Consider the following 10,240-nt stretch of genomic DNA (forward strand, 5'->3'; position numbering starts at 1 on the left):
ACTGGAAGGCTATATCTCCCACTCCCCTTTACCCATTTTGCCCATCCCCTTCCCCTCTAGCAACCATTAGTTCTTTGTATTTACAGATCTGATTCTGCTTTTTGTTTGTTTGTTTGTTTACCCATTTGGGGTTTGGGTTTTTGTTTTGTTTTGTTTTTTTTATATTCCACAGATGAGTAAAATCATATGGTATTTGTCTTTCTCAGTCTGACTTATTTCACTTAGCATAATACCATCTAGGTCCTTCCATGTGTGCGTGCATGTGTATATATAAAAATCTTCTTTATCTTTAGTCTATCAGTGGACTCTCAGGTTGTTTCTGTATCTTGGCTATTGTAAATAATGCTGCAATAAACATTGGGATGCATATAACTTTTCAAATCAGTGTTTTTGCTTCCTTAGATAAATACCTAGTAGTGGAATTATTGGATCATACAGTATTTCTGATTTTTAATTTTTGAGGAAACTCTGTACTATTTTCCACAGTGGTTGTACCAATTTAAATCCCCATCATATATATTTAATCCTTAGAGAACATTCTAGAGAAGAAAAAAAATATATAAGAAAGCAATGATGTCGCAAATAGTTACTGATTATAGGGCTCATATAACAAGATTTACAGCCTTCAAATTCCCTAAAACCCTCTATTCTTCTAGGTAGCTAAAAAAGTTTTCATAATTGCCATTAAGAAGTCAGGCCACTTTAGAAAAATGTCTATTTGGTTCCTCTGTCCATTTTTATTTTTTAAATTTTTGAGAGAGAGAGAGAAAACACAAGTAGTAGGGTGGGGGAGCAGAGGGGCAGGGGGAGGGGGAGATGGAAATCTTAAGCAGGGAGCTCAGCAGGGAGCCCAACACAGGGCTCAATCTCATGACCCTGAGGATCATGATCTGAACTGAAATCAAGAGTCGGCCGCCTAAGGGACTGAGCCACCCAGGCACCCCCTTCTGTCTATTTTTTTAAATCAAATTGTTAGTTTTTCATTTGTTTGTTAAGGTGTATGAGTATTTTATATATTTTGGATGTTAACTTCTTTTCTGATTTATGGTTTGCAAAAATGTTCTCCCATTCAGTAAGTTGTCTTTTCATTCTATTATTTATTTTGCTATGTGGAGAGCCACATGGTGAGATGCTCAATATCACTAATCAGAGACATGCAAGTCAAGGCCACAGTGAGACATCACCTCTCACACGGTAGAATGGTTGTTGTCAAGAGGACAAGGGAAAACAGGTGCTTGCAAGGATGTGGTGCAAATAATGTATAGTATAGTACTACTTATACATTATTAATGGGAATGTAAGTTCATTCAGTCACTGTGTTAAACAATATAGAGGTTCCTCGAAAAATTAAAAATACATCTACCATAGGATCCAGCAATTCTATTTCTGAGACTATACCCAAAGGAAATGTAAACAGAATTTTGACAAGATACATGCACTCCCATGTTTATTGCAGCATTATTCACAATACCTAAGGTCGGGAAACAACCCAAATGTCAATCAATAGGTGAATGGATAAAAACAATGTGGTGTTTGTGCATATAAAATGGAATATTATTCAGCAGTGAGAAAGGATATTTGCTGTTTGAGACAACATGGATGGACTTTAAGCACATTATGTTAAGCAAGATAAATTAGAGGAAAAACCAATATTGTACAATATCACTTATCTGTGGAATCTAAAAAATTAAACTTTTAAGAAAAAGTAAAAAAGTGGTTACAAGGGGAAGAAGAGTAAGGAGTTAAGACTGATGGTGTTTGAGGATACAGATTTATAACGATCAGTAAATAAGTTATAAAGATCTAATGCACAGTATAATGGATACAGATAATACTAAACTATAACTATGCAATGTGCTAAATATCACTACAATGCCAATCATAGTACAATATATAAATGTATCGGGGCACCTGGGTGGCTCAGTGGTTAAGCCTCTGCCTTCAGCTCAGGTCATGATCTCAGGGTCCTGGGATTGAGTCCCACATCGGGCTCTCTGCTCTGCAGGGAGCCTGCTTCCTCCTCTCTCTCTCTCTGCTTGCCTCTCTGCCCACTTGTGATCTCTCTCTGTCAAATAAATAAAAAAATAAAATAAAATAAAAAATATATATATAAATGTATCAAAGTAACACACTGTATACCTCAAATTTATACAAGGTTACATGTCAAATTATTTCATAAAAACATACATGCACACTGCATTCCAAAAAATTAAAATGTTCAAGAGGAAAAAAAAGTCAAAAGGCTGCTGTCATACACTCTGACTCCGGGTGGCAGATAAAAACAGATGCCACAGAATGCCACTGGAGCAGGCAGCTGAGGTTGAACTTAGCCACTAGTAACTAGCACATCTGTCAATGAGTACCTCCCTCCTCATGTTGCTGACTTTTACAGGAAGCACCCTAACACTACTGTTACATTATAACACAATGCTATATTGAGGTTTTTAATGTTTGTATTGGGTTATTAGTTGTTGAGGCACCTGATAATTATTATAGCTAAAAAAATAATGAAGAAAAAGGAAGAAGAAGGAAGAAGGAAGGAAGGAAGGAAGAAGGAAGGAAAAAGGTAAGAAGAAGAAGCCAACAATCTGATGGCATGGTAATTTTTGGCCAAAACAGCCTCTAGTCGTGCAAATACAAAAACCATTGTCTAAGGAGGAAACTGAGGAAAGCAGGACAGGCGGTATTTCAAGAGCTCTGCTACTAAGTAACCGTGGGATTGAACAAACCACAATTCCTTAATCTGTAAAACAGTAACTCTTGCTAACTACTGACTTCATTTAAAAATACCTGGTATATAGAAGTTCATCAGAAGGAAGGCTTAGTACAGGTAAAAGTCCGGTTTGAGCTTCCGCTGTGCTACAACTTGTCACCTTGTGGTCTTTCTAAATCTCAGTGTTCTCATATGAAAAGTAGAGTTAGAAATGTCTACATGCTGGAGTTAAGTGATTATTTTTTATTTTGAGAAGTGAGAGAATGCTAGCAAAATAACTTTATTGATCATAATTTTAAAGTTAACTATAAAATTTTTAAGAATTTGTTAAGCTCTGGGTATATGACGGAATCTCTCACACCCAACTAAAGCCTTAGGCTTACTCCCCTCTGTCCACCACCATCCTTAAAACACTCTCAGTGCCGTTCTGGTCACCATATCTGGACAGAGGAGGTGTCCTGTCCATTCTCAGGGCCAACTCGTCACCATATTTGGAAGAAGAGGTGTCTTGTTCCCTTTAAGTCAGGGACAGATATACTATACTAGTATACACCTATACTATAAAGTCATCATGGAGAGCCAGGGAAGCAGGAACAGCATGTATATTAGAAGATTTACCTTGAAGTAATTATTTCCCGTGTGGGAACTGTACTGCATTCGTTACACTCCATTCAGGTGACCACCATGCCTTTATCTATACCTTTGTGCACTTCGGGGATTTACCACATATACCAAATATTGGGCACAACAGATTTGCAAATGGGTGAGTATCTTTTATGGGATTTTGTAAAGTACTGTCTAAATTCATGCGAACATTACTACCTCTGATAACTTCACTGAAATGTTTATAACATGATTTTGAGTCACGTTTCGCCACCAAGGGGGAGAACTTTCACTTATTCTTTCATACACTCAAGATTATTTTTAAAGCACTGTCATGCCTTTGGTCACTTACTAAATACCACTGATGAATCAAATAAGCATGGTTCCTGCCCTTACAGATTTAATAGTCTAGTGGGAGAAAGCTAACAAAGAAATAAAGCAAGCAAGTCAGCATATGTACTGGTCAGGCTGGGCAAGATTACGCCTTGTTGATGAGCACCCCCCCCAAATCTCAATGGCTTCATACCAGCGAAGCTTTTCTTCCCTCCACTCACGCAATTTGCTCAATGCAAGTCTATGGGAATGGTCTGCACATCCCTGTCACTCAGAGAATCAGACTGATAGATGTTTTCCCTTAACAAGTGCTTTCAACAGTCTCCACGGCAGTGGAAAAGGAGTGTGGCAAATCCCACAGTGATCTTAAAGTTTCTGTTCCAAAGTGGTTCGTATCCTTCCTACTTGTGTCTCGTTATGCAAAGCAAGTCACATGGTCATATTTAAATTTGAAGAGAGTGAAGAAGTACAGCACCACAGTGTGCTCAGATGAAAGAAATGCAAAAATATTCAGTGAGTAATTCCAATGATTACCACAATATGAAATTTCAAATAAACGGGGGGGGCACCTTACGTGGGATGTCTGAAAATTCTCTTTAGACACGAATAGATGAGAAGAACTCAGTCCGATCGTGAGAAGAAAGAAGCCCTGTCAGAATGAACATGGGTGGAAATTCCAAGACTGACAAGAGCTAAGCTGTTACAAGGAACAGAGAAATGACTGAAGCATGATCAGTGAGAAAGGCACTGGAAGGAAGCACCGGGATGAGATCCTTGAGATCTTCATCTGCCACAGCGAGGAAGGACTCTGATGCCAAGGAGGGCTTTAAGGCAGGGAACAGTGTCATCTGGTTTCCGGTCGCTGTGTGGAACACAGTGGTGTGGGTCAGGAGTGGGAACCATGATGGTGCAGCGTTATTAAAAGTGGAAGGAGGGCTGCCTGGGTGGCTCAGTGGGTTAAGCCTCTGCCTTCAGCTCAGGTCCTGATCTCAGGGTTCTGGGATCAAGTCCCACATCAGGTTCTCTGCTAGGCAGGGAGCCTGCCTCCTCCTCTCTCTCTCTCTACTTGTGATCTCTCTCTCTGTCAAATAAATAAAATCTTAAAAAAAAAAAAAAAGTGGAAGGAAATGCACTGGCACCAGAGAAAGAAAGAACAAACACATTTCCAGATATACTTTGGTGGTGGAAACAATAAGACAGCCAGATAGAGGAGCTATGGGACTTGAGGAAAGGATGACTCAAGAATGACTCCTGGATTTCGGCTCTGAGCCACAGCGTGGGAGGTGTTATCATTTATAGAGCTGATTAAGACAGGCAGAGGACTGGTTTTGTTTGATTATTGTTTCGTTTGTTCTTTTTTGGGGGGAGGGGTTGGCTGGCTGCAGCGAAGTTTGAGAGTATGATTTGAAAGTTAATTTTAGTAAAGCTGTGAGATATTCCAATGCAGATCAAGGAGGAAGTGCATAGTCACGTCTGGACTCCGTAGGTGGCCTAGCTGGTTGGATATATTTGGAGGTTGTCAGCATGTATGAGGCAATTGAAGCCAAAGAAATAAATAGTATCTCACCTAAAGAGCGAATTTAGGAAAGAGATGGGGGCTCAGGATGGAGTCCTGGAGAGCTCTGACATTTGGAGGTCAGTAGGACAAGGGCTGGCACAAAGTCCAAGGAGTAGCCAGGGATGAGACAATCTTCTGGCTTTGTTCCATTCCTTCATCCAACCAATATTTATTCTTTGCCTCCTGGACCAAAACTGCTCTAGGTGCTCAGAATATGGTGGTACATAAGCAGTCAAGGTTTCTGCCTCCATGAAGCTTACATTCTGTTGGCGCGCACATACAACAAACAAGCAGACAAATAAAATAAGATGATTTCCGCAGTGCAGGTGCTGTGAAGACAGACAAATGTTGGGAGTATTATTAGGCCAACTGAATTAGGTTTAAAAAGAGAAAAGGGACATCAACATGCCTCATAACATGTAATTATAATCAAAATATTTCTCCTTGAGTTGAGTAATGGCAAATACGATTTGGTTTACAACTTCAAAAACAATGGGAGCAGAGACCGTACTGGGAAATACCTTCACCAATGGGAAGTGAAGGAGACATCTATGATGCCAGCTAGCACGGGTGCTCACTCTGTGAGGAGAAGAAAGGAATCCGTCAAAGGGCAGTTCAAAGCATTTAGCAGGGCTCTCTGGATTCTAGTAACTCCACAGGATATTTCTACCATATCACAAGCACTGCGGGCTTTTTCAGATTGATGTTAATATGTTTTCTATCAAATATTTTCTAAGAGAAGCAAATATATTTTCTGTGTCATCTACAGTTGTGCTCCATATAATTAAGATGTGTGACAACTGTCTATATGTGTGTGTTCCAAGAAGGCAGTCTGCCAGGCAATGCAAGAAAGAAAATGTCATTGATTCTATACTCTGACCATACCCCTCCTCCCCAATTGACTGTTTCTGTCCCTGCTCCAGGGAAGGCATTCAGTGCACAGGAGAACCTGGAGTTATAAAGAGACAGAGATGTGGCTTTACTTCACTAAAGAGCCAGCAAGAGCTCCTTCACTGGAGCTAGTTTGCAAAACTTTTCTAATGACCACTAAGCATGTGCATGCTTTCCAGGTACCTCAAGCTAGGCAAGTACTTTCCTTTCCTTTTCTTTCTTTTTTTTTTTAAACACAGTGTTTGTCATCCCAGAGCCATCTGTGTGAGAGCTGAGTGTAGGGCAATAGAGTTCTTATAGGAAGCCTATCCCAGACCATGACCTGAAAGTAGCTGTGGTTTGAATTCAAATCTGCACCAATTAAAATTATTTCTCCTATCTTCTTCAGAATTGGACCATGATAAACTTATCTGCCATTTAGACCCAATCAACTTCAAATCTTTAATTTTCTTTATCTATTAAAAAAGCTAACTAGTTATAACCTATACTTCTTATGGTCTCAGAGGATTCTCACCTTCCTAGAGTAGATAACTAAGGTGTAAGCAATGTTAGTGTTTGTCTGATCCAATATGGTTGCCTATGCAGTAGAATATAAAATTCTATAAAATTACTGCCAAGATATTAAGAAATACCTAGTCCTTATGGGAAAGAATTGAACACTGAGAGGTGCCTGGAGCTCATGAGGAAAACACGGATGGGGACATGCTAAGATAAAAAATATTCCAACGAAAGTCAAAGTCATTGAATCCTCTCATCCCTCGTACAAATATTTTCCTCCATGTCAACAGCCTCTCAGGTAACAATGTTGGCTGGAGACTAAAAGACTTAAGTAATGCTAATTTAAGAAGTGATTTCTGTGACCTATATGTGTATTCTATTCAACATACATAGCTTTGAAATAATTTTAAATTATCTAATTGCCTGCCTCCCAGGAGGCTTGTTGGCTTCACAAACAGTATAAATTTTCTCACGTTCCTGAAATCCAAATTGGTCTTTTTCTTTATTAAGTTATCCCAGAAACTCAAAGGAATGTGAACAATGAACTGAAATTCTCAATACCAGATGCTGAAAGTTATCCATTTCACCTAAGACCAAATCTGCATATCCCGGCCAGGGTGGGCAGGGAGAGGAAGGTGTGGGCAGAGCAGGGAATATGAAAGGAATGAAGTGTGCCATCAGCCTTCCTCTTTCCATCTCCCCATGGATGACAGCTCCCAACCAGCTCCTTTGAAAATATGCTGTCCTCCTACCCCAACCATGAGAAACCCATGGCCTAGAACTATTTTATATCTCATTCCTATGGACCCTAAGTTACCAAGAGGTGAATGTTGTCAACTCAACCATGTACTGTAGAAGAGAGAGAGAAACCCACTACTAAACGAGGATGTTATTTCTATTTGTATTATGACCCACTAACAAACTTCAAGCAAGGTGAGAAAGGGACCATATCAAGCAAAGCAGAACGCTTATGAGCAGCTTAGAGTCCAAGCAAGGAATCTGCCTTATACATGACTGGCTGAGCTGGGAACAAGACCAACAAGCCAGATGCCTCTTAGTAAATCATCTAGGTCACCTCAAAATTACCTATTTAAGTTGATCGATATTCTACAGGGCAGCAGTGATAAAATTACAAACAACTCGATCAATATGTGTAGTTCTCTAACTTCACAGATCAGTCCACAGGATAAACAACAAGGAGTAAGGAGATCTCACTGCCCTACAGTGTCTTCTCCACACTGCCTGAATAGGTCTCTTTCCCTCTGCTCAGGTGTGAAATTCTACCAAATCAAGATTCATTTGGGTTAACAAGCCCATTTTGAAAGGTAAATAACTCTAAGAGAATTAGTTTAACAATTAAGTCCTTTATGGAGAATGCACTGGCTGCTTTAAATTACTTCCCTCCTAAACTCCAATTGAGATATCCCCAGAGTAATGAGTACTTTAATAGAGACTTAGAAGAGTAATTTTGGAATATGAGGAGAAGGGCTTTAGGTACAGACATGCTTAGGTAGAACTTAAACGTGGACGGTCCGAGCAGCCAGAGGCACGATGAAGTAAAGAGCAGGGGTGAGGAACAAGAAGTCCGAAGGCCCTGACCACAACAGATAAACACCTCAAAAATGTGTCCTGGATGGGGCATGCTCCCAGTTGTCCATGTAACATTGCCTCTTGACTACTCAGATAGGAGAAGATAAGGGTCTAACAGTCTCTACCAAAAGAGAAAAGTCAAAAGCTGCCTTAATCTTAATCACGTCACACTTCGTAGAGACAGATCATCTTGAAACTCAACTATGTGACTAGAAAAAAAAAAAACACCTCCATATATCTCTATATTCCAAATTTTGGTAACAGCTAAAAGGAATGAAATCTTTTTCTGATATTTTTCAAAAGCCTTGCTGACTTAAAAGAACGTATGTCAAAAGGCACTATCAGTTGATGGCGGTGGGCTGTCAACTGTGGGAGTCAAATGTAGGGCATTGTTTCAGTTCCCTCATGCTTCTGTTTCTCAGACCTTTATTCTAGTCTGCCAACGCTGGGGATGAACATATTTTCACTCAGATACAAACCTCCTTTCCTTGAATATTCTAGGGGTTTGGAGGGCCTCTGGAAAAGTCATAAACAGAGTATAGAGGCGCCTTTAGAAAACCAGTTTTTACCAGACTCCAGAGTCAGATGAAGGTATCTTAAGTCTATTACTTATTTTGCAGCTCAGATACTTGATGATTTGTAGTTGTGGACACCAAATAGATGATCTATAAACCGCCTGTGGCCAGAGCTGCTCGAAGAATCCCAAACCTGGCTGGAGGGAGCTGCGGGGCGTCACAGCGCAGTGACTCGGTGGGCCCCAGAAGACTCCAGGGACCTCCGTTTTCACACCGGCTCTACCCTCCCAGCCTTGACGCGTCACCCCAGGCAGGCTTTTAACTTGTTCCCCCTGTATTTCTTTCCAGTCTGTGAGTTAATCAGCAGCCCTTGGGAGGAAAACCTAATTTAAATGATTTGTAAACGAAAGTTTTATGGAGTACAATTAATAATAAATAGCAAGGCGTTAGGACCTTGATAGCGCAAGTGAATCAGTTTCCGAGCACTTCCATCCTCTGCCGGCTGCAATCGGCTGGCAGTTTTTACAGGATGCTCACATCTGCTGTCGGACCAAACCTTCCCAACCCTGCCCAGCTGGAAAATCTGACGACTTTAAAATTAGCACCTGAGCCTCTGACGGAACCTGGACTGGGTCCTGACGGAAGAACCAAGGGGCATTCGGAGGCTTTGGAGGACCGGAGATTTAACACCAGCGGGCTCAGAAGAGGCTGTTCTCCAAAGGTCTGAGCCCCGAGCTCAAGGAGGGAGGGTAATTTATACCTTTCTACTTCCGCACACATGGTACTTCAGGCGCCCGCGAGAATGGGGTAGGGAAGAAGAACCAGGAAGTCCCCTAGGACAATGGCCAGGAACTTTTGGCCACCTTGGGCACAAATTTTCCCTTATCAAGCCCATACCCAAGCCCACCTAACAGGTAAGGTCTTGAAACTAACTTTCTTTTAGGGCCTGCGGACAGCGGCCCCTTCCTGGCTTCTGTGAACATTAGCTCCAGAGTCAAGGAGAGCCAGACCCAGCAGCCGACTGGACTCCCCTACCTGTACAAAGCGAGATCTGAAAACAGTTCCAAAGATGATGTTCTAGGGCTGAGGCAGGAATTTATTCTTTAGTGTCCTGGGAAAGCCCTGGAAACACATTGGAAAGCCAGTATGACCTTCAGCATGTGTGCCCAATATAGCAGACTCACCATTCAACCCATGACCTTGACTTAAATCCTAATCCGTGCCAGTCTTTCATCTGCCTTCATGGGTCCCCAGCTTTGGCACTGGGCCCTTGCTGCTTCTAATATCTCTACCTTTTCAGCATGTAGCTCTCTGAGAAGAAAAAAGTGTTAAAAAAACAAACAAACGAACAAAAACGAGAGCCCACCTAGTTTATCCCACTGAAATCCAGAGCCTTGATTTCCATCAGTCAAGGCTGCTCAATCCAAATGCCCATCTATATCAATCCCAAACCTTGTGGTTATTATTTATGCTGTTGTTGCTTTTAACTAAGACTTTGTGAAAGGATGAAAATACTTGTTTAAAGGTGTTTTACTCATA

The 10,240-nt window shown here is 41.0% G+C and overlaps 1 long non-coding RNA gene across 1 annotated transcript in view; it reads right to left on the reverse strand.

Moving 5' to 3' along the window:
• The window catches only part of LOC116869282, a 64,798-nt gene extending 54,786 nt beyond the window's left edge, over nucleotides 1-10,012 (reverse strand). Inside the window, exon 1 of the long non-coding RNA XR_004383020.1 lies at nucleotides 9,886-10,012. This is a non-coding gene — a long non-coding RNA (uncharacterized LOC116869282). The remainder of the gene's footprint in view (nucleotides 1-9,885) is intronic.
• Between the last annotated feature and the right edge of the window lie 228 nt (nucleotides 10,013-10,240).

Source organism: Lontra canadensis, unplaced genomic scaffold, assembly GCF_010015895.1.
Source record: "Lontra canadensis isolate GAN:19392208 unplaced genomic scaffold, GSC_riverotter_1.0 scaffold19, whole genome shotgun sequence".
NCBI classification, from domain to species: Eukaryota; Metazoa; Chordata; class Mammalia; order Carnivora; family Mustelidae; genus Lontra; species Lontra canadensis.